The sequence below is a fragment of the Temnothorax nylanderi genome, unplaced genomic scaffold, assembly GCF_030848795.1.
Source record: "Temnothorax nylanderi isolate EJ_2023f unplaced genomic scaffold, tnyl_v1.0 TNYL_tig0008_pilon, whole genome shotgun sequence".
Lineage (NCBI taxonomy): Eukaryota > Metazoa > Arthropoda > Insecta > Hymenoptera > Formicidae > Temnothorax > Temnothorax nylanderi.
In genome coordinates, this window is record NW_027249070.1 from 2340684 (window position 1) to 2367511 (window position 26828).

The window sequence follows — 26828 nt, forward strand, 5'->3', positions numbered from 1 at the left end:
GTCATTAACTTTGACGAGCGTGTAATTCGTGGCGGGCAAGAGGTCAAGGGGGCAAGCAACGTACCTCTGCATGCCGTCAAGTCGAGGTCACAGCACCTCGGTGAGGCACCACGTGAATCGGCCGATCAAAATCTTACGAAATTAATTGACTTCACCGAACGAGATTGACAAAAGCCCCTTCCGTAATCACAGATTAATCTAGCGGAAGAAATTGCGCCAATCTAGACGGTGATAACGACCGTGGCGTCTCGCAAAAGTTGCTCGCGATTAACGAAGATTTTCTTCATCGTTGTGTTAAGTGTGTAAACTGTCGGAATTTGTAAATACAAGTAGATGGAATTAAATAAGCGAACACAATTGAGCTTGTAACATAATCATATCATAACATCAGTGAGCTATGAGTAAAGCTTGAAGTAAATTATTGTAACAAAACTTTGAAAAATTTTTGTCTTTGTCGTTTTCAATATTTTATAAAGAATCGAGACAAACATATTTTCAAGATAATTATTTTCTATATTGATCGTTCAGAGAGAATAGAATTTTAGATTTAGAATTTTTATAAACTACATTAAATCGACCCCGACGCAAAACCACGTGAAGTGACATTTCTTTACCAACGGTTTCTCAGAACGATGCTGGGCGCGCAGGAGGTACCCGCGTCCGGCACCGACGTTGTCCAGGGTGGAATTGAATTCCTGATTACCCCTTCCACGGTTACGTCCAGGAAGGTGTTGCCGGCAGGACCAGCGCAGGTCACGATCCGGGGCGTTGGCCAATCCTATCCGATTTCAGTCGACTGCAGGTCGACGGCGACTAGCCGGGATTTCCTATTGTTTGCCGGATAGACGGTAAACGCGCGCCTTGTGTGTACGATCACGATCACGGATATACATGCGTGCATGCGCGCGTGCGTATGTACATACGTGTGTGCGTGCGTTTCAGAATGTCTCGCGGTCAAACAGGGGAGGTTCGGTTGGCGGTCTTTTGACGATCATGTAGCGAATCGCGGCCGGTCAACGTACCGAGCCGACTGATGACCGTAAAAAGAATGAGGAGAGGGCTGCGGATCCTCCGGAAGGATCGTCGCGAAGAAACGGGCGCGGGGCGGCCAACTACCGTAACGGATAATATGCTAATTCGCGGGTGTCTATCCGCCGCGGTCGGTGACCAACGAACTCTTTCCCGCCGCCGTTAAAACGCTCGAATCTGAACGGTCCCCCTCCTCCAAGAAAATATTTTAGATACTTTAGAAACTTATAGACAATTTACTTTCAGATATAGAATTTAATCGCTCAAACCATACTTGAATAACAGTGACAGTGATATTCTCTATCTGTCAAGAATATATAGTATAATTAATTGTAGTCGTTTATTGAATTAAAAAGGCGACTCTCTGATCTCTCTGCTTTTAAGTTCTTTAAATCAATCGCCACTTATAATACCTTATTCATGATCGTCCCTCTTAAAGCGATCGCTGGACCACGCTCGCGTTAAAACCTGCCGCTCGTCCTGGCAGGTGGCAACCGGTTCTCTTTCCTTTTTACGTTCCCTCCTGCGACAATGACCAATGGTCACTCGAGTTGTGCCGCAGAAGCAGCATTGAGAAGATCTAGCACGTGCCACGTCAGCTCGTCTTAATCCAAAGATCCACGACGGCAACTGTGCCCCGTCCCAGGACCCCGACGTCCTCTTTTTGCTCCTATTCCCTGGGCGCGCGTGCGCGCGCGCGCGCGATCAGTGCGACGTTCCCGATCGTAGATCCTGCCGCGGGACAATATTTGGCAAAGGATAATTTCTGCTCCATCTTGAGGGTGGCTACTCTCGAAGTGCTGAGAGGGCCGGCATATTTGCAAGGAAAACACCGGTGAATCGCTTACGTGGTATTAGCTGCTCGTTTAATAATGAATAATAATTGTGCGTTCGAATAAATGTTACGGTAATATCAATGTTAGAAAGAAAGAATATTTAGCGCGACACAAAATATTAAAATCACAAAATATTTTTCTATCAACGGCTTATCTTACGAAAAAATGTAAATGTTTTTTCTCATGAAATATGTATTACTTTCAAGAATGTAGTGTATAATTATCTATGCGAAACAAATATGTATACGAAATTGTGTACCGTGTCTCCGTGCTGTAACGCGAGATCTAATATCCCGCAAAATTTAGCAAACAAGGCGATATTAGAGATAATAGAGTGACAGTTTATCAACGGTACTGGTACTGGGATGCGCAATTGCATCGTAAATGCAAATTGCTCGTCGACGGACGACCCTCGGCGTAACCATGCTGACCGATGTGTTGTTTCTCTTCTTGTCAGTATTCCATCAAGCTTCCCCAAGAGCGTTCCCCGGCTACTCGTTACTTTGATGGGCGGTCAAGAGTTGCACTTCTACACCTTGTAAAATAAATCGCTCGCCGGACCGCAACGTCGTACGTCATCTCTATTCTGCGTTTGCTGGCCCCGACCAACGTGCCCGGCTGATGCCAGGCGGTCCGTCATGTAAATCATTAATCACAGAACTTTCTTCGAACGACACGTTAACCCTTTCAGGCCGCATTTTTTGGGGTACATAGAAAAATGAGCCTATTACTGTTTATCAGAACGACTGACGTGATGAGAGATGTGTGGAGCTTATTAATTGTTTAAACATCTATCGATGCCGTATATTTTTATATTTGATTGCAAGATGCAAGGAAAATAAAAATTGGAAAATGTGCTACGATGAATTTACTACCCTTTTCTTTTATATGTTTATTTAAATATATACCTAAAATTATTTGACATGAATTTGGATAACAAGGTTTGAGAATTTATATTTCGAACAGTTTTAATTTTGATTAAAATTTTATGTTGATAGTCAAGCTACTGAGGTATTTAAAACTTTAAATATTCTGACAGATAGTGACTTCGGATAAAATTTTCTTAAAGAGAAGTGTATCCCTAAACTCCAGATGTACATAATTATGGACAGAAGTTTGAATATAAAAGAGATCTCCGAGTTCTCTTCTCGCGTACAACAGTTCGCTTCACGATTTCAGTTGCGCGGCCTCGGAGGAGAGGAGCTTAACGTTTACATAGAATACTGTAATCGGATAACATTTTCAACCGTCGCGTCGGATACGCGACATATTCCATCGATACGAGAATCCTTTCTTCGATGAGGCAGAAGGACTTCCGTTGCGCGTTGCATCCGAATAGAGGTGTGCATTGTATCGCGGGACAATTGCGAGGTGGCTCCGCCACAAGGACGCACGTATGCAAAGTCCCTGCAAATAAATCCGGCACTTTAATCCAGTTTCCGTCGTGGCGGTTAATGTATGCCGATCCGACACACACGCGCAGGCACGATCTGCATCTCTTATACTCCGCTCCCTTTTTCTCGTATGATCGATAGATTCTCGGGTACTCGATAATCCGTACCAGACACGCTGAGCGATTTTGCGTTGCCAACGGTTTCGTTATTGATTCCGCGTTGAGGGGATGCATATTAGAAATTGTCACGCTGGATCCCAGCAAGGTGTGATCGGTGTGAGAGGAGAATGTCGTGCACACGGTGAGCTTGGATTCAATAAAATTGTAGATTACGAGAGTTCTTTTACGTCAGATAAAAGTTTCAAACTCGACGAAATTCTAAGTACCAGAATGAAAAGAAACTTTCTAAACTCTTTTAAAATTCGAAGTCGAACATCGATAGAATTTATATTGAAATTTTTTAAGTGTCAAAAATTTTTAAATCGACTGGAATGTTTCAAAGACGAGAGATTTGCATTTATATGTCATTTATGTACGTTGCGCATAACATAGCTGTTTGGATATGATGAAATGGTAACTCATAAGTTTTATGTAATATCTTTTAGCTAAACTACTTTCTCTGTCTCTTTGTGGCTTTAGAGACACGGTTTGAAAAGAGAAAGTTCGTGCTCGAAAACTCAACAGCACACGTGAAATTGCACCTCGTCGGCGCGTTCGGCCGCCTTCAACGGTTTTCGCATTGATTCCAGGTCGGTGGCATAACATTTCCTTAGAATTCGCCTGCTAACCCATAAATCGGTACGTTACACCGTCACCGAAGGGGTAGAAAAAAAAATCGAGAGACGCAGAGGAGATATAGCGGAGCCAGAAGGAAAGAAAGAGAGCGGGCGACAAGGAGGCATCAGCGCAGAGAGGGAACATTATAATGTTAAAGGGATGCTACCTAGCTCGGGAAGGGCGAGAACGAGACGGAAGATGCTTCGGAAAGCCGACGCAAAAGGGGAGAAATTAAAATGTAAAAGGGATGATGTGCGTGGAAAACGGAGCCTGCTTCCCATCTTTCCCCTCCTCCGGCTACACTCGTCTCTCTCTCTTTCTGTCACTCTCTCCAGCGGTCCGTTCTTCCTCCTCTCGCCCGCGTCGGCCCCGTTTCTCTCCGGTAATCGACTAGCCCGCTCGCTCTACTTACAAAGGAGGGGATTTCGCTAGGAAATTAAAATTAAAAGGGGCGGCCCGTCGTTGGCCGAAGGGTTGCGCGTGTTTCTTGGTGCGCGAGGAAAAATACGCGAGCCTCCGGTTTGCCAGATATATTCTCTCCTCGCATCACACGGAGTTATCCATGCGAAATTCTCGCGTGTCTCGCTACTCTCGCCCGGCAATTAATCCTATTTTTGCAAAGCAAATATTTGCGAGAGCAGATTGCGAATATTATCGATCGCTTCGTCGAAAAAGGCTTCCTTGTTTGCTCGAACAGTGAAAGCGTATGACGCGAAATGACGTCGATATAGAAATTTGCTTCAATTTTTCTCTTACGACAAACTCGCGTTCTTGTCGTGAATTTATTTACAAATTAAATCAGAAACATAATAGGTGTAATCTATAAAATTAATTAATGATTAAAACTAATCATGAATCAAATGATAAATATCTCATATATTTTTGCTCTCATGTTCTTCTCTTTGGGATATACCGTCGCAAACATTCTTTCCCGATTTTCCGCAATCTTCCCGAAACTCATTGATGAGCGTCGAGTGTCCCGAAGGAAGTTCTTCGCTCGGAAAATACGGACGAGTATTCTCAGAACTCGAACGAGAGCTTCTTCCCGACTGCGCCGGGATTATCTCGGCTATAGATGACACCGATCGCTGGGGGTAAGTGTATTCCTCCGCCGAAAGGAACGTCGTTCACAATGGTTACAGGTGATCTTTTCCTGTGAGAACATTCCCACAGCATCCCTGCGACTTGTCACCCCTTCCTCTCTCCACCTCTGTCCCGGACAGTAAACTCCGTTCTTTTTGTCGATGACTCTTCCCCCTTTCTCCTCTCCTCCTTCGAGTTTCACCCTGCGAAGCATCTCGGAACGGAAGGTGCTATAGAGCACGGGTTGCACCCCTTCCGGGGATCGACGCCGCGCCGCGGCCCAAATAAGTTCGCCCCTCGATCGGCGCGGGGATCGTATAATGGGAGACGGTTAAGGGCATATATTTTCTTCCGGGTTATGCTGCGAGATACCGCTCGAGTGCGCGCACATGTGTACGCGAGCTGGAAGCGGGGAAACATTGGGCGGCATAATGCACGCTCGCGGCGGGACGCCATTGTGCCGCAGACAGAACGACCGGCAACAGGAGCTCATCCCCGGCGCTCATCTTTACCTGAAGACTCGGAAGCGAGAAACGCGTGAATTCACGCCGTCCTAATAAGAGAACTAGTGATTTTTTTTTTCTTGAGTTCTCTGCGCAAATATAATTCGGAAATAAATTGGCGGTCTTTCAATCGTGCCATGGCAAAGAGAAGAATTATTGAGATTGGCGAAACTTGTTTGCGTCCGTTTAACAAGCAAAAAGCAAATATCGATACCGGTGGGCATGCATAGATTAGGAATAAATCAAGTTAGCCGTTGATTTTGTTATATCGTCTTAGGAAATATACGTTTACAAATATTCTTTGATATCTGTATATTTTATATCTTTCAAATTACTTGAGTTTGAGATATTGTTAATAGCGCTGTCAACAAGAGATTTTACAATGCCATAATTTGCATTTCAAACATCCACATCCAATTAATTCTTTTTTTTACAATTAAATAGAGAAGATGCCTTCTTCGGTCGGAATAACAATATTATTAGGCTACCAAAATCCAGCCCGATTGAAGAAGATGGCATCTTCTCTATTTAATTCATATTAGTCCAATTTTTAATACAAAACATTATTGTTTATTCATGTCGAAACAAGAAGTTCTCCTTAATGCTTTTTTTCCTGCATATGTATTAATAATCTAAAAGATCATGATATAATCTATTTGAACAATGTCCATTAATTATAAAGAATTTAATAAATGTCACAGTTCTTTAATTTTTATATATAAAACAAGTTGATCGAAGAAATTGGCAATGGCAGATTTTTATAATGAAATAAATACAAATTATAAAAGGTACAGAGCTCCAACACTTTCAATCCCTCATCGCGAGGACCTGTTTTCGTATAAATAAATACGCGGACGTTTGTGGAAGAAACAGGTGGTGCCAGATTTTCCCTTTCATCGGTCAGGGTGAATTGATCCCTTCCACGAGGCACAAAGGTCGATCGCTGTAAAGAATTGACTCGTTTCGGAACCAGAACTCGAATTGACGACCACTGACGCTCTGACCCTAGACGTTCGACTTCCGGTTTCTCATCTGGACCTCTGACCATCGAACAGGTCCCTGTCAAAGTCCCATTAGGGTATCGTTTCATGAACGACGTCTATATAAAGCGAAGAAAGTTGACACGAATGTACCCCGTTCTTAACCGCGAAACTTGACGTTTCCTTAGTCCGGATGGTCGGACGCTCTAAAAATAAACTGACCAGCATAAAGTTCTGCGAACTATTTTCTATATTTTCTAAGGAGATTAAGATTTGCAAAAATTTATGGAAGTAAGAGACTGTGTCAACGAATATTCGAACGTCTGAAACATGTTTTTATTAACAATGGATACATAAAATTAATTTCGATTAATAAAACTTCTTGGAGTTAGAAACAAATTACAAGTTTTATTATTTTATAAAATAGCTTGATAATTTATACAATTAAATGTAAATTTTCAAAACTTACGATAAAAGTAAGATACTCTCTTCTAAATTGTTGCAATTATTGTCGACTAGCAAAAAAATATTAATAATTTCCTCAAAAAAGATAACAGTTTTTCATAAAATTAAATGAGTACATAACAATGTGAAATGTGAAACAAATTTCCTCAAAATATGTTCGAATATTTTCATAAAGAAATTTTTTACGCGTTAAAAGCAAAGTCGCGATTTTCTCGAAAGTGAATTCAAATTGATTTGTTTAGTTGAAGAGAACGAAACGAACAATGGTATAGAACCGGTCACAATAAAGTCAAGAGATGAAGTTTCACATATGTTTGGATCATGGATGCAAAATGCGAAGGGACCTGTCAGAGGATTTCATCCCTGTGTTACGGTTCTAAGGTCGTCTCTTAATTCAAACTGGTATCCGTATACGGGCCGGACCACAGCATCTCGCCTGAACTTTCTGGAATCGCTGCTTGTCAAAATCGCCTGGCGCACCGTTTACTTCTCGGCAGGATTTAGATACAGCGCCAGGACCTATGCAAATAGTAGTAAGCGTACATCTGTGGGAGAATTTAAATAATAGTAGCCATGCTTGAACTTCGCATCAACTGAGGAGAAGACACATTCGAGATTAAACACCAAAAGAGACTATATAGTTAAATCCAGACAGAATTTTGCTACTTTAAGCTAACTGACAGGAAAAGCTAACAACAGGAAAAAGCAAATCTTTGCACTAAAATCTTTACCTAGGAATTAAGCGCTCAAACTGTAGTGGTCGAGTGACGGAAACGGCGGCACGAATGGTGGCAAAAGAAGCGAATATCAAGATAGCTTGTCTCTGTAACAATATTTATTTCTCATGATCCAATCTTATCATCCTCACTTATCGCGTTCGGTGCTCCTATCTCTAACAAAATAATACTCGTTCGATTGCCGCGGATCAATTCACAGCGCCGCAACGAAGAAGCTGCCGGAGTCGTGCTCGAAATGCCCATAAATACCACGACAAAGGGCCCCTCGCAATAACCGGACTAATTACTCGCCGAATCTGATCTCTCGATCGTGAGCCCCGATCCGCGTTGCAGTACGAGATACGCTTTGCGATAGAGGCGGTTACCGTGAGTTAAAAGAGCGGGCCGGTGATAGTCCAGGGGTCACCCCGTGGGACCCACGGGGGTCATCGCAGTCGAGGGAAGACTGATCGGGCAGGCTCACGAGAGAGAGCCTGGTCTCCCAAGCTCGTCCTCGGGCCGGAAACGCGCTCCACTTCGCGAGTGATCGGTGTTCAGCACGCGCACCGCAGGTTGTCCGGTCGTGCGAGTCGCTTCAACGACCGAAAGAACGTCGCTGTCAAGGTGGAGGCTCCGTCAACGGTCATTTCTCCGGGGATCGGTCAGGGTCAACGGTGAGCGCGTGGACGATTCGGCGTAAGGTTTTTCAAAATCTGGTCCGGGTGGATAAACAGGATCGGCACGTACTGGTGACCTCTTCATTTCGAGCTAGTTACCCGTGTTACCCGCTCCTTCGTTGTTCCGGGTCATGTGTCAACGAACTGCCTTGAAAAGTGTTACTGATAATCAAGGGACGGTAGATTGTAGATAGCGAGATTTAACAAAGCGGAAACTTGTAATGTAAATTATTTCTATTGTTAACATTTGTATTATTTGTTATCTTACAACATTACACCTCTTGCAATAGGATTTCGCAATGTAGTTCGTAGATGTCTTCCATGTGAAAGAAGACATCTTATACTTCCCCATCATACATCATTCATACATTTATTCTCAATATAAATTTTCGAGCTTTTCATTAGGAAAGTAACAATAAGTAAGAAGCAATAAGTAAAACGATAAAATAAGAATATAGTAAAATATAAAGTAATCAAATGTCCAAGAGAGAAAGAGTTTTACAAGTGTTTCAAATAAATTTTTTCATTCTTTAATTGCAATATTTTATAACTGCTAGAATTTTTTACGGCCTGGGGATTGCGCGACAAAACAAGACATCAAAGCTGAATATCACTAAGGTCCCAGTTATAGGACAAGATCGTTGTAAGACAGGATTGGCACGTTCCGCGTTTGATGTCCGGCGATCTGGTCTTCCGGCTGGAGACGGGCGGTCCTTCCGGGTGTCTTTCCGGTCAGCCGGGGTCATGTGTCGACGGATTATGAGGTGGCCAGCGCTGCTAATGGCTGTACGATGATCTTGACCCGTGAGACACGAGCGTGTAATCCGCTACGCCGGCCGGGGTTGTAGGTCACCGCGACAGGGTCTCTCGGTTCTCCAAACAAGTAATAAAAGCAGATATGCGACTGCAAATACGGCGTAAATTAACGGTACCGCGGTAATGGGCTACTCAAAATTTATGACATTCTCAGCAATGTCTCAGCAATACAAAAAAGTCTAACAAGAAAAATCGAGCGACTTGCTTCTTTCAGATATTTTCATTATACTATGGGTGCCATAAAAAGACACAAAAAATTATATAAGAAATACAAGATTATAATTCTTGCATCAGATAAGTTTTTACTAAAAGAATTGTGACCATAAAAATGATAAAATATAAATGTTAAATAGATACTTAAAAGTATTGAAAGGGTCAAGAATACTCGGGTTTTCGCGAATGCGGAAAACGATGATGAGTTTTAACGAGGTAAACAAAGTCAATGTCTCGCCGACGATACGGAACGATTAAAAGTAAGCAGCTGTTTCAGATGGCAGACAGGGGGTGATGCCGTCAGCTGACGAAGGGTGGGAAAATAGAAATACGCGGTTAGAGTCGCCCTTATAGCCGTTTACTTCGAATAGGATGCTGCAAGGGAGTGATCTTTCGCGTTCAGTGACGTCATCGACTCCGACGTGGCAGCTGTTGCCTTCTGACCGTGCCTACCCCAAGATTGATTGCGAGATTAGTCCAAGTATCTTGGCTAACGAAGGGGTTCCGGCATGGTGTCCGCACCGGCGAACCAATACTATCTCGTGATCAAAAGATCACTTCCGCAAGCGTAAAATGTGATCCTGTTATCCATTCGGAGCATTTTAGCTTTTACTTTGCCATAATACTTTGGATCACGCATCAAATAATCCAACGTTGAGGATTAGAAAGTTAGAGATCGTAAAAAAAGAATTAATTTATTATTACTTAACGGAAGTCTAAAAATTATTAGTTTAATTTTAGTTTTAACTTCTAATTGTAATCTAAATGTATGTCGAAATATGAAGATACTTTGGTCTTAGATCAAATCTGAAGTAAAATTTACACTTTGTAACTAACAATAAGAAAACAGCGACATACAAGCTGATCTCGCAGAGATTAAAATCGAAAACTTTAAGCCTCGTATTCCCGACAAGCGCGCACGGAACCGTCTTCTAAAACCGCCGCCATCGGAGACAACGATGTTGCTCGTTAACAAAACGGCACCGAAGCCATACACGACGCACGGTTTCGTAAGACTTTTCAGGTGTCCAGGTGATAAACGGTCGCCGTACGTGCGAACGCATCTCCACGTGGATTTTCGCGAGCGCCGTGCCTTTTGGAGAAATGAACCTGTTGCGGAGCTTTATGAGCAGCATTAACATACTTCGTCGTGTTTCGCGCGAGCTGCGGCCGCCGCGGGCTTAAGTGCATCACGGACGGTGAAAATATTTCATTACATTAGCGCAAAGAATGAGCAAGAAAAAAAGGTGGAGAGAAGCGTTTACTGCCGTCTCTGGGAATTGCTCCTCTCCAAGGATACAATATATGCATGCAACACACCCGCATACAAAATAGGATCCAATTTCTGAGATTATCTAAAAATAATTGCGACTATAAATTTTGCGTTCACGATAGAAAAACGTGCGCATAAATGTGTCAATAGTAACCAACAAAAAATATTCTTTTTTTGAAGCAGTTTCTTTCCTTTCTTTGAATAAAACCGACCAAATCGCACGTACGAAGAGCACATGGCTAAAGAAAATAAAGTTTCGTGTCCGTACATTAATTTGAGTACGTGTAATTTCAAACTCTTACAATTTTATGCCTTCGAGAAAAAAGTTTGTGCAAGTAAGTTCCAGAAAAAGTTACAATGTTTTTGCAACGGTCTGGAAGTTATAATAAAGTTATAAACTTTTTATCGAAATCGTTGAAAGTCGATTTATTGTATAACAATATATTAAACGAGAAAAATTTCTGAAGTAATTATTTAAATGTATAAATAAATTTTAATCCAATTCAGCAAAAGTAAATTGTTTAGCAAGGAAATCTTAAACTGCAAATATTGATGACATAAATATAACTAACAAGTTGATCTTCGATTTTTCTCAAGTATAATCGATTTGATTTTCACATGCGGCATCATCCTTTCGGTATCTTCCTGCCAAAAGCGACCCTGTTCGTAAACTTCGCTGGAGCTTCAACTGAGCGGAGCCCAATCATCCGCCGCACTTTGTCCAAAGCATTCTGCGGACTTTCCCGCGTTAAGTCTCACGATAACGCCGACGTCACGTTCTCGACGGCTGCGAATGGCGGCAGGTTTCGACGAGGTTCCGGCTTTCGCGGTGCATCGGTTCGCGCTCGCGCGCGTGCACACGAGCGGGCAGGTATTGTTTGCGCGAAGATGCCAAGCTGTGAAAATAATTGTGAGACGAGCGAAAGACAGAGCAACCACGGAGACCGGAGAACGGAGTAGTAGAGAAGGAGGCAAAGGGAGGAGGAAGGGAAAAAACGGTTCCCAGGATTCGAATGGCTTCGTATGTCTCCTATAAAGAGAAGATTGTTCTGGCTCCATTCCGCTCGCGGGGGGATAGATGAGGCGAAGGGTCTTCTCTTCGTGGCTTCGCGAAGGGTGACTGAGAGGGATGCTGCTGCTGCTGCTGCTGCATCTGCCCCTTTGGTGTAATGATATCTGAAAAAAGAACTACTGCATTCAGCGAGACTCCGGGCCATCAATTTGCCTCGTAAATAGGATTCAACGAAGTCTGTCTTTTTCTCTCTATGTATTTCTCTCTCTCTTTTTCTCTCTTTTGATCGATATTTACCTTTAGCTTCCGGGATTTAATAAAAGACGGAATATTAAAATCTGCCGAGTTCTTGCGATTCGCGGCACCGCCTCTTCGTGTTTCATCAGTATTATTTTGATTCATCGGCATTATTTCCGTAGTTTCTATCTTGAATATAACAACGTTATACAAGGTACGTGATTGTAATGTGCAGTCTACAATGTCTACAAATATATGTAATTAAACAATGTAATTAAATAACTATGTTGCCAAAAATAATGTTTGCTTAACATAATAACATAAGTTCAAAAAAAATACCTCGAATATATTTATGGATATTGCAAGTTGATTTTTTAAACATTTTCTAAATTATGAAAATAAAGCGCAGTAAAACATGCGCTTATGATTTACAAGATTCTCCGTAGACAGCTATTAATTTTTCTTTTCCAAAATTGCTAAGTCATAAAAAAGAGACACACACATATCAGACCAGATAATAAATCCTTCAAGAGAGATTACTGATCTTCTTGTCTTCGGAGATATTTTTGTACTTTTCATATAAGACAATCGACGAACCATGGATTGACTGGACTGAGGAAACCTTCGACGAGGGCCAAAACAAACAATACCGAGAAGCCGGTTGGAAAAGAACCGACAGTAGATTTACGGGCAAAAGAATTTTCTGTCCTAGGTTTGTCGAGGGTGGCTGCGGGGAAAAGGGAGATTCGGGAAAACCCAAAGTTCTCCGAAGGTGCTCAATCATAGCACACTTAATCAGTATATTTAAAATCGGAATATAATCATATAAAATGCGATATAGACACTGCCAAAGGTTTAAATAAATGCAACGAAAAATATTTCTACAATGGAATAGGAAAATTTCTAATTTGTTAGTCAGAAAAATACACAGAATGTAAAATGCAAGGTATATTCGAGACTTCTCTGTGTCGTATTTTTCTTCGGATGTAAATAAAATAAGTTTTAGACTGTAAAGATTTTATATGTATATAACTACTATAAAATGTTTAGTAGATACTGCAAATATATGTCCTGTAATAAAAACTTTTGCCGTTTGGTTCGTATATCATTTTAAAGCAACACTAAAAAAGAAGAGAAGAGAATGAAACTTGTAGAATTAGTTATTAAACTAACAGTCATAAATTTTAGAAACTTCAAATATGTATTTTAACTGAGAACCAGCACACCAAAGATATTTCCATGAAACTTCATCATGGCTGAATGTATTCAGATGGGTGCAGAATCCACGCATACGTTTACAATTTTGTTTATTACTCTTCTTCGAAAATTTATTTTAACCAAAATTTTTCGAGAAACCTGAGTAATAATTCAAAGAAATATATATATCTATTATTTTCATTAGATTAAAAAATTATAACAACTTTTAACCATTATAAAGGATAAAGTATTTTTTAGTATTTATCTAAAGCTTTATTGACGAAGCAGATATGATAAGCGGATGTCACGGTGATTTCAATGAACCGTCATTATCTATAATCCGATGCAAAAATGGTGAGACTAATCAATGACTCTGCAATTTCGAACGGACGGTTTCGACGGATCATCGTTTTTCACACAACGTCGTGCGTCGCTACAATAGCAGCGACTTTTCTAAACGAGGCAGGATGGTCATTTCAAGGGCATTTATATTATTTGCGTGAAAAGAGCAAAAGTGTGCGCATTGGAATGCAGGAGAGCAGACTGAGAAAGAAAGGGAGATGGAGAGATAGAGGGAGAGATAGAGAAAGAGAGAGAGAGGGCGCGGTGCAGCCTGACACCCTATATTTTGGTCTCATTTTACTAAAAGCCGATCGTATTTCACGATTCCACTCGTCGCGAGGACAATGCGCCTGCGTGCCGTTTTCCATTTCTCTCCCCTTCTACTTTTCTCATTTCCTCTCCTCCGCTCCCTCGCTCCTTCGAAATTCGTTTTCACGAGACGCGCGACTAACCCGACTTAGGGAACGACAATCTCTCTTTTCGCGCACCAGTTTTTTTTTCAATTTTTTTCAATTTTTTTCGCCCCTCAAAAAACGGCGCATTGAGACGCGGTCATTTGTCCGCAATTTGACCATAAATGAAGCCCTCAACGAGGGATATTTACTCGCCGCACCAAATTTTTTTTCGGGCGCTCTTCCTTTCCACCCGACTCTCTCTCTCTCTCTCTCTCTCTCTCTCTCTCTCTCTCTCTCTCTCTCTCTCTCTCTCTCTTTCTCTCTCTCTATGCGTTTCGATGCTCCTTTCTGTGACACTCGTATCGCGAGTGCACGATATATTGCGGTGGGTTCAAATGGCACGCACCGTGGAAAATGTAGGAAAGCAGGAAGATTCGCTTCGGGCCTCGACCTCGCGAAAAAACGCTTATGGCAAAATAAAAAAAGCATGAGAAGCGCAAATATACGTTGAATTTCGTGGTGTAATTCTCTTGCAATGCCTCAGAGACGAAAAACGAAAATAAAATGGGGGAATAAAATAAATAGAATCAAATTCCCTTCTACGTAACGGAACAAGCAAACGGAAATAATTATGACTATTACATAAAAGATAATCAAAATGACGATCAATTTCTGCTTGATTAAATATAAATTCAATTAAGATACTATTCAGATTCTCACTTAAGTGTGAGAGTTGATTGTTCTCTAAATTGCATATTTGCAGATAAATTTTCTATCTTAACACACGATTTCACAAATATAACGGTTTGTACCTTATCTGATATACATTCTGATTCCCTTCAGAAAAGTGTTGTATCAGGTACCATGAATTTAAAATTACGATTGTTAAACTAGCTTACTTATCCTACGATTTAGAAATAGATCAAAGACATCTTGTTCCATCAAGCGACTTCGAAACTTTTCGTGTAACATTTAGCTTCTAAACGAATTTATATAAAGATTCGTAGTGTGCTCCACGCAGAGTGGTTTACAATTTTTACGTTGCATGTCCAATCGACGCGTCTCTTCGAGGCGGACCATCACGAAACTTTCTCATGGGATCTAGAATTACATCGATCGCAGCAACGAGATAATCGTACGGCCGCGAACGTAATAATTGGATCGCTCGCCAACGTCGGCCAGCGTACGTCGACCAATGAGAGACGGCGCTTCGTTAAAAAAAAATGGGGGGAAAAAAGAAAGGAGGAAAGAGCTCTCCACAATGATCCTGCGGAAGGACCTCGGCCAGCGGATCGTAAGGGGGAAAGTCGCGAATGGGGGGGAATCGAATCAGACGAATCGTAGGACGAGCTGGACGACGAACGAGGACACTTGAGGACGCACGAGGACACGACAATGGTGTCCGTCCGTTCGTCCGTTAGGAGGATCCTCGCAAGGCGACGCGTGGAACCGTTCGTGTACAGATTTGAATATTAATTTAGGGTCGTCGACGGGGCGACGTAGGATATTGCCCCGGGGTCAGCGGCAGGTCCGACAGAAGAAGGATCCCCGTGTCCTCGTTATCCGTTGCTGCAGCTTGTTAATAAAGCGCCGCCACCCCTGTCTCACTGGCCGGAATAGTGATACTATGTAACGGACCGTGCGTCGACTCGCTTGCCCATATTGTCGTTGTGCGTGGAAGAAATTGCGTAACGGCCGAGACGCTTCCTCGCGGCGCGGCGGAACCGAACCTCCAGGTAAAATTATGTAACGGGCGGTAAACGCGGTCGTTACTTTGTCAGAGGCGTCTTGGCGCTAAGGTAAGATGGCCGAGTCGCTGAAAGGGTTAGTCAAGAATTTAAGGCCGAGACTCATTTTAAAGTCCCGTATCTTAAAGTGGCTCGTGCTGCGGAAATGTTGCGAATAACAGCGAAGACCGATCGCGTTCATCAGTACGAATGTTAAGCAATAATCAAGATATTTCAATATCTGTCTTGTATTTTCGTATACTTTTAACGAACGACCATATTTCTCACATAATGATGAAAAATGCCACGAAAAATCTTTAAAAGACTTGTCGTGATTCTTAAAATATTTCTTAGACTTCTTCTATATCTTTTCGGAACGTCTTTTAGATACTTTCTCCTTTCTCTCTGAATACTATTTCTTTACGATATTAAATTACTAAGTTTTAGTAAATACGGTAAAAGATAATATATGTGTGACGATAGGTTGAAAATTTTTAAAAAGATTATTTTCTTAATACGATATTCTTCGCCTGGACATTAGCTGTAGAACTCATAAATTAAAGCACTGAATCTAAGTCTGTCATACATATTTTATATGTGATATACACCTTTTCACGAACAAAAATGACCGATAAAAGAAAAAGACAGTGTAATGTACTCGATGGGCGAAGTAGGGTCTTCTGGTTTCAAAGGTTGCGATGTAACGGACTATTTTATGACCTGGATATTATCTGGTCATCGTTCCTGTGAGATTTATACGAGTGAAATCGACTAGAAATCATGGTTCCTTCGGGATAAATAGGATAATACGTATGATTAGTATCTACTTTCTAGTAAAAGCTTCCCTCAACCTATTATAGCATTCTGGTGAGAATATTCATTATGGCCCGTTTGCGATATTAATAATTCACGTTTCGTCCCCTATATTTTTCTTCAAGCTTGGCCAAACTAGATACCACAATGCTGTAATAATCGCATGATAATAGCAACTGATCGAAAATAGCTTTTTGATAAGTTCAAGTTTAGGTCTACTGAAAGACAAGTCGAAATAAAAACGATATCTTCCAATTTTGCTATTTATTCTGTAACTATGGCACGATTTTAAAGTTTATTTAATCTGTCGCGTTCAATGCAATATTAAGCATCTTTCTTTCTTCTCACGATCGTTTAGAACTGAAACCTCTGACGCAATCATGTTGCAACTATATAAGAAATGCCTCGGACTCGAGAAAATCTGATTCATATTTAATTTTTTTTTTTACGATCTCAACTCGCAAATCTTTTACGGTCTGTTAATAATTTCTCAATAATTCCCCGAAGGTGTATTGTGACATTTAGCGTCGCGTTTCACAGCAAGCGACATAATTTGCAAATCGAGAAGATTGCGGTAATCACGCGGAGGAGAGGCCCGCAGAATCCGACCGGAGTTGCGCATTACGTGCAGCCATTAATTACTCCAAGACTTTTGACCACCGTGATCGGTACATTGCGTCGGCGAATCTGATATACTAATGATCAATGATCCATCGCGCGCCTATAAATAGTAACGTGGTATTAACGTGGTCGGCGGGCCTTTCGTCGATCTCAAGGCAACTTGAATACGGCAGATCTGATTGCTCGGTTCTCGGAAAGGCGAATTAAGGATTCCGTTTTCGAGCAGCCATACCGCCATCGGTATCGGCGATCGCCGATCGGCGGTGGTATATCGCAGTGTCGTAATAACAATGTCCGACGCTCCTGAGCGCGACAGCGGAAATTAACGTTCACGAAATTGATTGAGCCAGAAGTTATGTCCCTCTTTCCCTCCCCCTGCTCGCCATCTCTTATTCTTATGTCGCCGCTTTTACAAAAGAACCGCCACGGCGGCGCTCGGCTAAATCGAATTATCATATTAATACTGACGCGTCATCGTCTCATTACTCATTTATGCCGCGCGCGCCGCGCCGGGCTAATATCTCATAAATGTCCGGCGTGATCATAAATCTGCGATTTCGCGGCGAAACGGTCGCTCGCGCGATTTCCAGAAACAGGGGCGGTTCTCCACAGAGCTGCGCGCGTGACGCACACTGTTTATGGACACATCGATGACATTTAAACTTTACGTTCACGACTGTCGGACGGGATAACTTTGGATAACTTTCGTAGAAGAACTATCTGCTCGGGCGTGTTATACAATTTTTATCTTCCGCGTAGAAACATATATTTACGCTCTGTTATACATTTCTTCCCAGATAATTTTCTGAGCCGTTGGTGATAAACCTATCGAAAAGTCATCGTCAATCATCTTTATCTACACGTAGACATTAATCCTTCGGTTTTCATACGCTTTCCAGCTATTGTTCCTGACTGCAACCTATGTGCCAGCACGATTCTCTCGGAAATGTACGAGTTACGAAGAAAGTTTACATAAGCACACGATCGGAATGCTCGAACGCTCGTAGGAGAGCGATCGAAGGATCCTCGAAGGATAATTTAGAGGCGATTCGATCCTCGGATTCGAGCTCACCTCCGGCGCGAGATCGAGAGTCCGAGTCTCACGCACTCGAAATTATTTCCCGGAAATTCGCGCCGACGAGAGATCATTCCCGCGAGCGAGGGCTGGACAAAGGCGAGCATGAAGGGGGAGGAAGGCGCGAGGAGGAGGGGACCTCGGTTCTTTTTCCTTTCCTTTTTCGTAAGGCGAACGCCGCGCCGTGATTCGAGCAATAATTCAATTAGCCTGGAGGATTTAGTGGCGTTGCCGCCATAATTCAAGGCGCGCCGCGCGAAGAGTGGTAGAAATAGAAAGAGAAAGGGCGGAAGGGCGAAGGGTGGGAATGGGGGGGTAGCTCTGCGGAGCTGGTGCGCGGGTTAGAGGATCCACCTTGGCATAAATTAGAAGAACAATGCGCGGGACCAAGGTGGACGAGCGTAATAGCGTCGGACAGGGGCACCGTGGAGGACACTAATATCATAAGCCGCCGGGAAACTACGGCCGGAAGAAAACGGACACGTCCGAAATTCATGCGCGTTACATATCACGTGCCCAGCGCGGCGCACGTGGTAATTGGTGTCGACGTTGCTTTCTTCCTACCATTGCGCTTTAACTTCGCGCAATCTACGCCCGCAACATTCAAGTTTCCCTTCAACAAATAGAGAGGTGAGACCTGGTTATCTAAGTAACAATTGGAAAAGAAATGGGAAAAGATAGGAACGATAGCGACGATTTGTACTTCGCTGTTCATTTAGATGTAATTGTAAAGATGCCCGCAACTTTTATTATGTATAAAAATTATATATATTTTTTTTATTCATTGAGTTCTTATACGTATCAAAAAATTATGCCAGTTTTTACGGTGGGTCAGAGTGTCGGAGAAGGACGATATAATATCGGACTGCGCGGACCAGGCCCAAGAATGGACGTCAAGATGCGAAGATTCATGCGTAATGCATGCGACGGGCGTGTGTACGATGCGCCGGGACGCCGCCGTTGCCCTCCCGAACAATTAGGAAAAGGTCCCCGTCGTCGTCGTCGTCGTAGCAAGCGTGAAGGAGCCGCCGGCGTGCCGGGAAACACCGGGATGCCTGGAATAACCCAGGGGTTGCGATTCCATTTCGCTGCGAACCGTTATATTGCAACGTCTTCTGAAATTAAAACGCTTGGACTGTTTCCAACGTGCGCGGATGGACGGCCGACGGTCGTCCCGTCGTTCCGTTTCTCATGCGGCGCCGACCGATGGTCGACGATTGCACCATATGGCCGTGCTTCTGGATCATCGTTCCTAACACGGAAACTTCAGTTTTCAATATTCTTTCTTTTAGGAAAAAGGTCGCCGAATATTAGTCTCTTTAAGCAATATAAAAATATAAAAGGTAGTTGCGAGGCATGACAAACAAATATCTTTATGATGTCCTTTTTAAATGTTTCGGATATCACTTATAATCCAAGATTGCGTTTTAAAATTGCAAATATCTGGTGTCGAATTCCGCACAGATTTCTCATTACTAATCGTTAACTGTTAAGATTTCGTGAAGTACACTATAATTTGAAACCATAAAAGACTGCGCTTCGAAAAGTTGCACGAAGAAACCGGCTGCGTTGATTCGGAACGCAAAATTCCACCCTGCGGGCGATCGTGAAAGCGGAGCCCTTCGTGACCGGCGCGCAAGGATTGCGGGCCCGAAAGGGCCGCACGATAAAACCGGTAGGGCCCGTGCCCTAGATTTCGGTCGATCGACTCGGCAGTTTCCGAGTGAAGTATCCAAAGCTTCCGGAAATAAAAAGAAAGGTAGAAAAGATTACATGCCCGAGGTGGACAACGACCCCGGAACGGCCCCGGGGTCAGCCGGAAGGGTCAGTGATGTCCGACCGATGACCCGAGGGGGGGAAGGGCCCGCCCTTACACTCTCGTGTACAATTATAAATGCATTAAATCCATCCCCCTTACAAGATAATATTTAAATCGCGCCGACGACGGGTTAAAGGACGCCCCGCGCGCGCCACGCCGCTCTTTCATTGAAGGGACGGTGCTTCATGTCCTGCGAACGCGCTGTCCGGCCGATTTTATTGCGTGCGTATTTGTGTCACGGTGCCGCGGTACGCGGCCGATTTTATTGCGTGTATTTTCTGTTATAAATTCACCCTACTGTCCGTGGGCAGTCCTCGGCCGAACCGGGGCGCCCAGAAAGACGAACACTAGTCGCCGGCTCGCACGGTGATGGTCTTGAGTATTTATTTATGCGCTATGTCAATTATTTATGTGCGCAAAGTGCGCATAGATGCGTAAGAGAACGCGTGAGATCGCTCGCCGGGGATTTCGGATTGGTATGTTGGAATCACGTTGAGCTTTCTACCTAAGAGCAACACAATGGCTTTGAAAAGAGAATTGAGGCCGTAATTCATATTGCACACTTAATCTTTGGATTACGGTAATATCGCGATAACTTGGGCTAGCGAAACTGGGTCAAATGCAAATTAGGCAGGCTCAACTTACATAAAATATATTCTTCCGGATATTTTCAGCAATAAAAATATATTTCCCATAAAATACTTATTAAGGAACGATATTTGTTTTGTTGATCTTATTGGCTATTTTCAGACATTTATTTATTAAATTTTATAAATTATCTCAATTTAATTAAAGAAAGGCCGCTAAATGGTCAGGACTGGATCTTTGTTGCCTAATAATATTTCTCGCGTTTCTTAAATTTGATTGTAATATATCTTATACGGTCGTATTCTAATTATTTATTATCTCAATTTGTTCGGTTAATTAATCTTGCAGCGTTGACTTTGCTTGGCCTTAAAAGTCAATATTATCAGAAAAGCAATTAAGCAATCATGTCATATTACGGATACTGTGACATTATCTCATCTGTCACATGATTATTTCATATTCACAAAATGTTATGTAAGCCGCATGTGTGTGTATGTGAGATTTATGCAGGCAAATGTATCATGAGCCATATAAGTCAGGGCCTCGCGCAACGTTTGTATTTTGTTGCAATTTATACTACAAAGTAACATTATTTACTAATACTTGTGCTAATACTATACTTTGGCATTATCGTTATTTCGTCTGTCATTTAATATACACACATTTATATATAATTACTGCAATTTTATTACACACTTTGAAAATAGAGCAGGGTTCCATGATCCTGCAATAAATTCTACGCGTTCACGTACGCGTGCATCTACCTGCAGGTGAACGACCCGTTAGAACAGCAACAATAAAAACTTGTCAGGAGCGAGACTAAAGAATCGTTAACGGCATTTACCGTATTATTGCATATGTTTTCCCTTATAAATCCTCCAGGCATAAACCCTTCCGCGCGAAAGGGCTACCCCGAGCGAGTCCGAAGGCCCAGGAGAATCTTGTATTACAATAAGAGCCGAGAAAAGAGATATGAAACGTCGGCCGAAATTTCTTTACGCGCATCGGCACGCACGAAACGAGGAAGGTAAAGGTCAGGTCGGAATTGTACAATAAGATATATCACATACACGTTGCATTTCGCCCGAGCTTCCAACTCCCGTATATACAACCCGTGCAGAGTCCGTTGGAAGCGCATTACGGCCGGCATTGCTATTTACATTCGCTGATCTGTTTTTCATCTACGAGATTCTTGTCTCTTTTATAGCGGGAAAGAACGCGAACGACGAAGTCGTTACGTTGCTTTTTAATTGCTTATTATCGCATCGTGTTATTCCTTTATTGTTCTTATTTATTGTTTGCTATTTACCGCAATTACAATCTTTGCGCAGGAATTCCGTGATCAGGCGGAAATTTGAGCGAAAACATCTCGATAGTTAAGCGGAGTAAACGCTTCTCGCTAAACGTGACTCTGTTCGAGTGTATTCAATTCCTCTGAGATAGGTGAATCGGATGGCGATAGATTTGCCATCAAATGCGCAACGAGAAATATACGGGTTTTGTCTGGCCGAGTATTTTGCCGAGATAGTTCGAGGACGCAGTCTTGGCGGGGTGATCGAGCGCAGCCGATTAAACGAATCGGTCGTTTCTATTCGAGGCAACGGCACCGCTCTCAGGGTCCAGGTGAGGAGATAAGCGGACATCCTCGAGCGACTACCGTCGCGTATCGATCCGAATCCCGATTCAATTTTCTACGCCCACCCCCGACGACGTAGCGCAACGGCGAAACGGCATGCATTAAACATCGTGCATCACGCATGCCGGCGCACTGATCCATCGTCGCGACGTCGGGCATAAATGCGTCAGCCAGGACACGACGTTAGGGGTAGCAGCGACGCTACGACGTTATCGGGGTAGCTATCGGTGCTTATCTTCCGCTTATCACTCGGCTCTGACATCAGTATCGCGCGCTGATATTATCGAAGGACTTTGGAATTTAAAATGCGATAAATAGGAAATAATAGAGCATTTGAAACACTTCTCTCACAAATGAATTTTGCAGCGAGGGACACCTCGCGTTCATTTTTATAAAATAACTTTATAAAATAACATAACGTAATAATTCGCGTTAATTTTCGTTGATATGAAGTCTTACAAATTAGAAACGTGAGTAACACAATATGAGAGAAAAGAGAAGAAAAGACATTCAACAATTACGTAAGTTTCTTTTAACTTTCAGTAAGTTTTATTTCGAGTGGAATTTAATAAACCTTTCTCTTGCTTTCTGGATTCGAGTTATTCCAATTAATTATATTTTCGATTAACGTGAAATCAGATATTTAGAAAAAGGGGTACGCGAGTGAAACTTTTCTGTTCAAATAAAACTTTTCGCATGAAATTTGTGATTGATTGTTTCAACTTCAATAGTTATGCTATTCTTGCAAACATCTCGGGCAAATTTAGAGATCAGTGGTAGTAACTTATTGATCGATCCTCCGATCAGATTGCGTTACTCCGAATACATTTTAGTACGAGGCGCCCGTTCACGCATACACGCGCATTGTTTTCTATCCGAGAGGCGCGGTGATCTGCTCTATTATTACACGAAATTGCCTGGGAAAACTTTCATTAACTTGTCCGATGCCTAATTCATGAGAGACGGACCGATGCGATACCGTATAATCCGCGCCCGGGGCTCCGCGGGCGGCGCGGCGGCGAGAAGGGTCCCGAGGGGGGCGGAGGGGCGGGATGGGACAATCGGCGAAATGATTTCGGAGGTACGAAATGAAATAAAGATGATCCCGCGTTCGGCTGCGAATGCGAAAGCGCGGATGGAATTGAAATTCGACCGACGCGTAAAATCGCTCGTTTTCATCCCGATATATTCCGCGAATCATCATTTTGACGTATCTAACTCTTTCACATTTACGCTGTAGGAACGATCGTTTCTTTTCTACAGCGTTTACTGGCCCGCACGTGTGAGGTTGAATGTTCATCTCTCTCATTTAAATCAAAAGTTCGCAACTCGCACCTTGAAAATTCAAACAATTCTTTACGTGTTTCAGGCATCTATGCGATAAATTATGTTATTATTGCATTTGCAAGTTTTGCATTAAAGGAATTTTTTGTTTTCATACTACTTTTTTATTTCTACGGTAACAGGATGTTATTGTTATATTTTTTCGAAATTACTTTAAAACCGTGCTAATATTTTTTAATAAATAAAATATGAGTTTTTCGCGTTAACGCTATTTTTTAATGCTTTATAAACGTATAGACATTATTCTTATTAATTTTATTTATTTCTCCGTAATCTACAAGAAAGAGATACATTACATAAGAACTATTATCGAAAAAATTCAATGAATCTTCCATCAATTTATTAAGTTCATTATCTTTTCGATTCGTGCCATTTAATTATATCGATTATGCAAATAATAAGACAATCATTCAATTAAATTGAACAATTCATTTAAACCAAGAGACGGTTTTAGCAGCAAACTGTTTCAAATCATCTCTTTCCCGCCACCTATTCAACGTGAATTCAACTAACAGCTCTTGCTTGGGTCGCCTTCCTGAATGCAGAGACCCCGGTACCTGCTGCAATTTCTTACCGACACCTTGCCGCGTATCGACGTCTTGCCGCCAAGACAATAATCGTCAGATTTCCACGGTGTCGTGCAAAAATCGCAGTCCGCAACCTGTGCGACGGTAGAGCGTGATTTTATCGGCACCCTGTACATCAGGGCGGTCTTCAGCCGCGGACAGGAATATCGATTTTCAGTCATTATCGCGAAATAATGGTTATTAGCGAATTACTTAAGCTGCTACCTCTCCTACTGCTTCCCGCCCTTCGTTTCTTCGCGCAACTATCACTTTCTGCGTCTCTCGCTTGTCAGAAACGCATCCGACCTCTCGCAATTTCGCCCTCTCGCGAGATGCCTGCGTGTACCATCGGATATAATGTATAGGTCTCATTACAACGAAGGTGAGAGCGAGGGTGAAGGGCCGTAAAGGCCCGCGGGCATGCACGGCCGCTCGCGTGCGCGAGCTTGCACGAGAGTACCCCCTCGTCGCACCCTCCTCCTTCCATTCTCGCTTCCTCCCTCTCTATAAGAGAGTTCTCTTTCCCTTCCCTTAGAAGTTCGTAGTATACAGAGACCCGAAAGAAGGCGAAAGCGAGGAGAGTGTATATTTAGCACGCTACTTTGTTGCTGGTCGCGCAATGCGCCGGGAGCCCGTTCGCGGAAGAGCTGAAGAGCATCCGCGGACCGCGGAGCGGAGAGAAATTCCATACGCGAGGAATTAGGGCCCTGCGTGCCGCGCACGGCAATCGCGTGCGCGGAAACAGTAGCCGGGGTTTCTTTCAGGTGACCTCACGTGACTCGGCGCGGATACCGAGCTGCTTCACGGTGGCGGACTGTATAGTTGCCGCCTCTTCCCGGAGAACGGGCCCCAACTTCATCTCTCGTCAAGCTCATATTATTTTGCGCGACGTATGAGACCTAAATGACGTTGAGATTAGAGGTCGGAAAAATAGTTATTAATAATAATTACCTCATTGACTGCCAATGAAATGGAAATGCAGGAAATGCTGATGATAAACAAGCTGCAATTCTGTTTCCAGTATAGCACAATTCAGCCTTGATGCCTCAGTGAAAAATCGCGTACTAGCTTAATCATTAGAGATTGCAATGCGCGGACATGCTTGTCACGTGGCGGCCAATGTGTTTGCGTTATATAAATACAAGATACGTCCGTGACGTTGGCGACGGGGCCATTGGACGCGTTGCATTTAACGTGGGATACAACCATGTGGAGTCACATGACGACATGTCATTATATTTGACGAGAATCACAGAATTATACATTAGAACTGCACGAAACTTTCCAGACCTATAACTTGCATGAATGATATAATGATAAAAGGACGTAAAACTTGCTGCATTCTTGAGAAACAGTGCTGGCGAACGTCTGAAAATTGATGTTTGTCTGAAAAATGATTGATTTAAAAAGTCTCGATTTTTTTTTAGTTAGAATACTAAGAAAATAGAGAAAATCAATTGTTATCTAAACTTAATTTTCTAAATAAGATGATTTACACTTATGCCATCCGATTATATGGAAAAGAATTAAGTATAAATATATATACATCTTATAAAGTTACATAAAATTGTAAAATAATCTATGAAACGATTAACAAAACAATCTAGCAATTTTTCTGCGGAACGCTTTTCTTATAACGAAGAAACGTTATAATAATATATTAGAAAAGATTTGTAAAATTGTATTGCACTAAAACTTTACAGTTATAAGTCTTCATGCAGAAACTAGTATTAAAGTTATATTGAATGTTGGAAAGTGGACATGATTTTCTTTCTGTCTACCTAATAATAACTCTAACTACCACTAGCTTTCTTTACGTGTCGCGGCTTACTATCAATCAGCTCGTAAATCCGCAAAATACAGTACTGTTCGCCAACGTTGGCTCTTTCTGTCAATCATCATGCATCGTGTATTGATTATCGTTCACTATGTCGCAGTTGGCATCACTTTCCACGTCATTAATTCACCTTCTGCCCTGAAATTAACGAGATGCGTGTCTAACTTTTTCATACAGCACGGCACATTACGTGCCGTACGATAGGTATACTTCGCCCGGTAACAGAAATTACAAAATACAAATGCCCGCTAATACGTTACATCTCTAATATGTGTATCTGAGTTTGTCCTCCCGCGGCTACATGCGCATGCACAGGGTGTCCCGAAACCATTACGTTTGCCTTCAGCTGTCTATTCTTCGTAAGTTTAATCTTTTTTGTAGATATTAGATAGTCATAGCTATAACGAACGAAAGAAATTTCTTTATTCTTTATTTTTCAGATGACTATGAATTACAATACAATTTCCTTTGCTTATTATTTACTTCACAGAGAGTCAGCTCAATGCTATAACAACTTAACTGTATAATTTTTAGTCTTAAATATTAAAATATTTTAAATATTGGGAACAAAATTAAATTCTTTTTATCAAAATACGATTTATTTGATATCAGTTGGAAAAGAAAGTCCATGCATTCTTTGAGACGATCGTTAAATTTTTTAATACATATTTCTAATAAATTTCTAATCGAAAGGTATGATAGTTTCGAGACACCCCGTATATACCGAATCATGTGTGGCGGATTTACTTGCATGTAGGTCTAGAAAATGCGAGCTCTCACGAATGGCAATTTAACCAATCACGTCAACATTTAAGCCGATATGCTTCGGAGCTGCTGTGAATTGAAACTGGTGGAAAA

At 42.3% G+C, this 26828-nt stretch overlaps 2 long non-coding RNA genes across 2 annotated transcripts; both read right to left on the reverse strand.

Moving 5' to 3' along the window:
• Positions 1–11171: 11171 nt before the first annotated feature.
• LOC139782626 (uncharacterized) lies at positions 11172–12621 on the reverse strand. Its single transcript, XR_011720932.1, has 2 exons — positions 12071–12621; positions 11172–11937 (listed from the first exon to the last, which is right to left on the reverse strand). It is a non-coding gene; the product is annotated as an uncharacterized lncRNA (long non-coding RNA).
• Positions 12622–23813: 11192 nt separating this feature from the next.
• Positions 23814–26828, reverse strand: LOC139782632 (uncharacterized). The gene is made up of 4 exons (XR_011720935.1): positions 26695–26828; positions 26231–26368; positions 25085–26108; positions 23814–25032 (listed from the first exon to the last, which is right to left on the reverse strand). It is a non-coding gene; the product is annotated as an uncharacterized lncRNA (long non-coding RNA).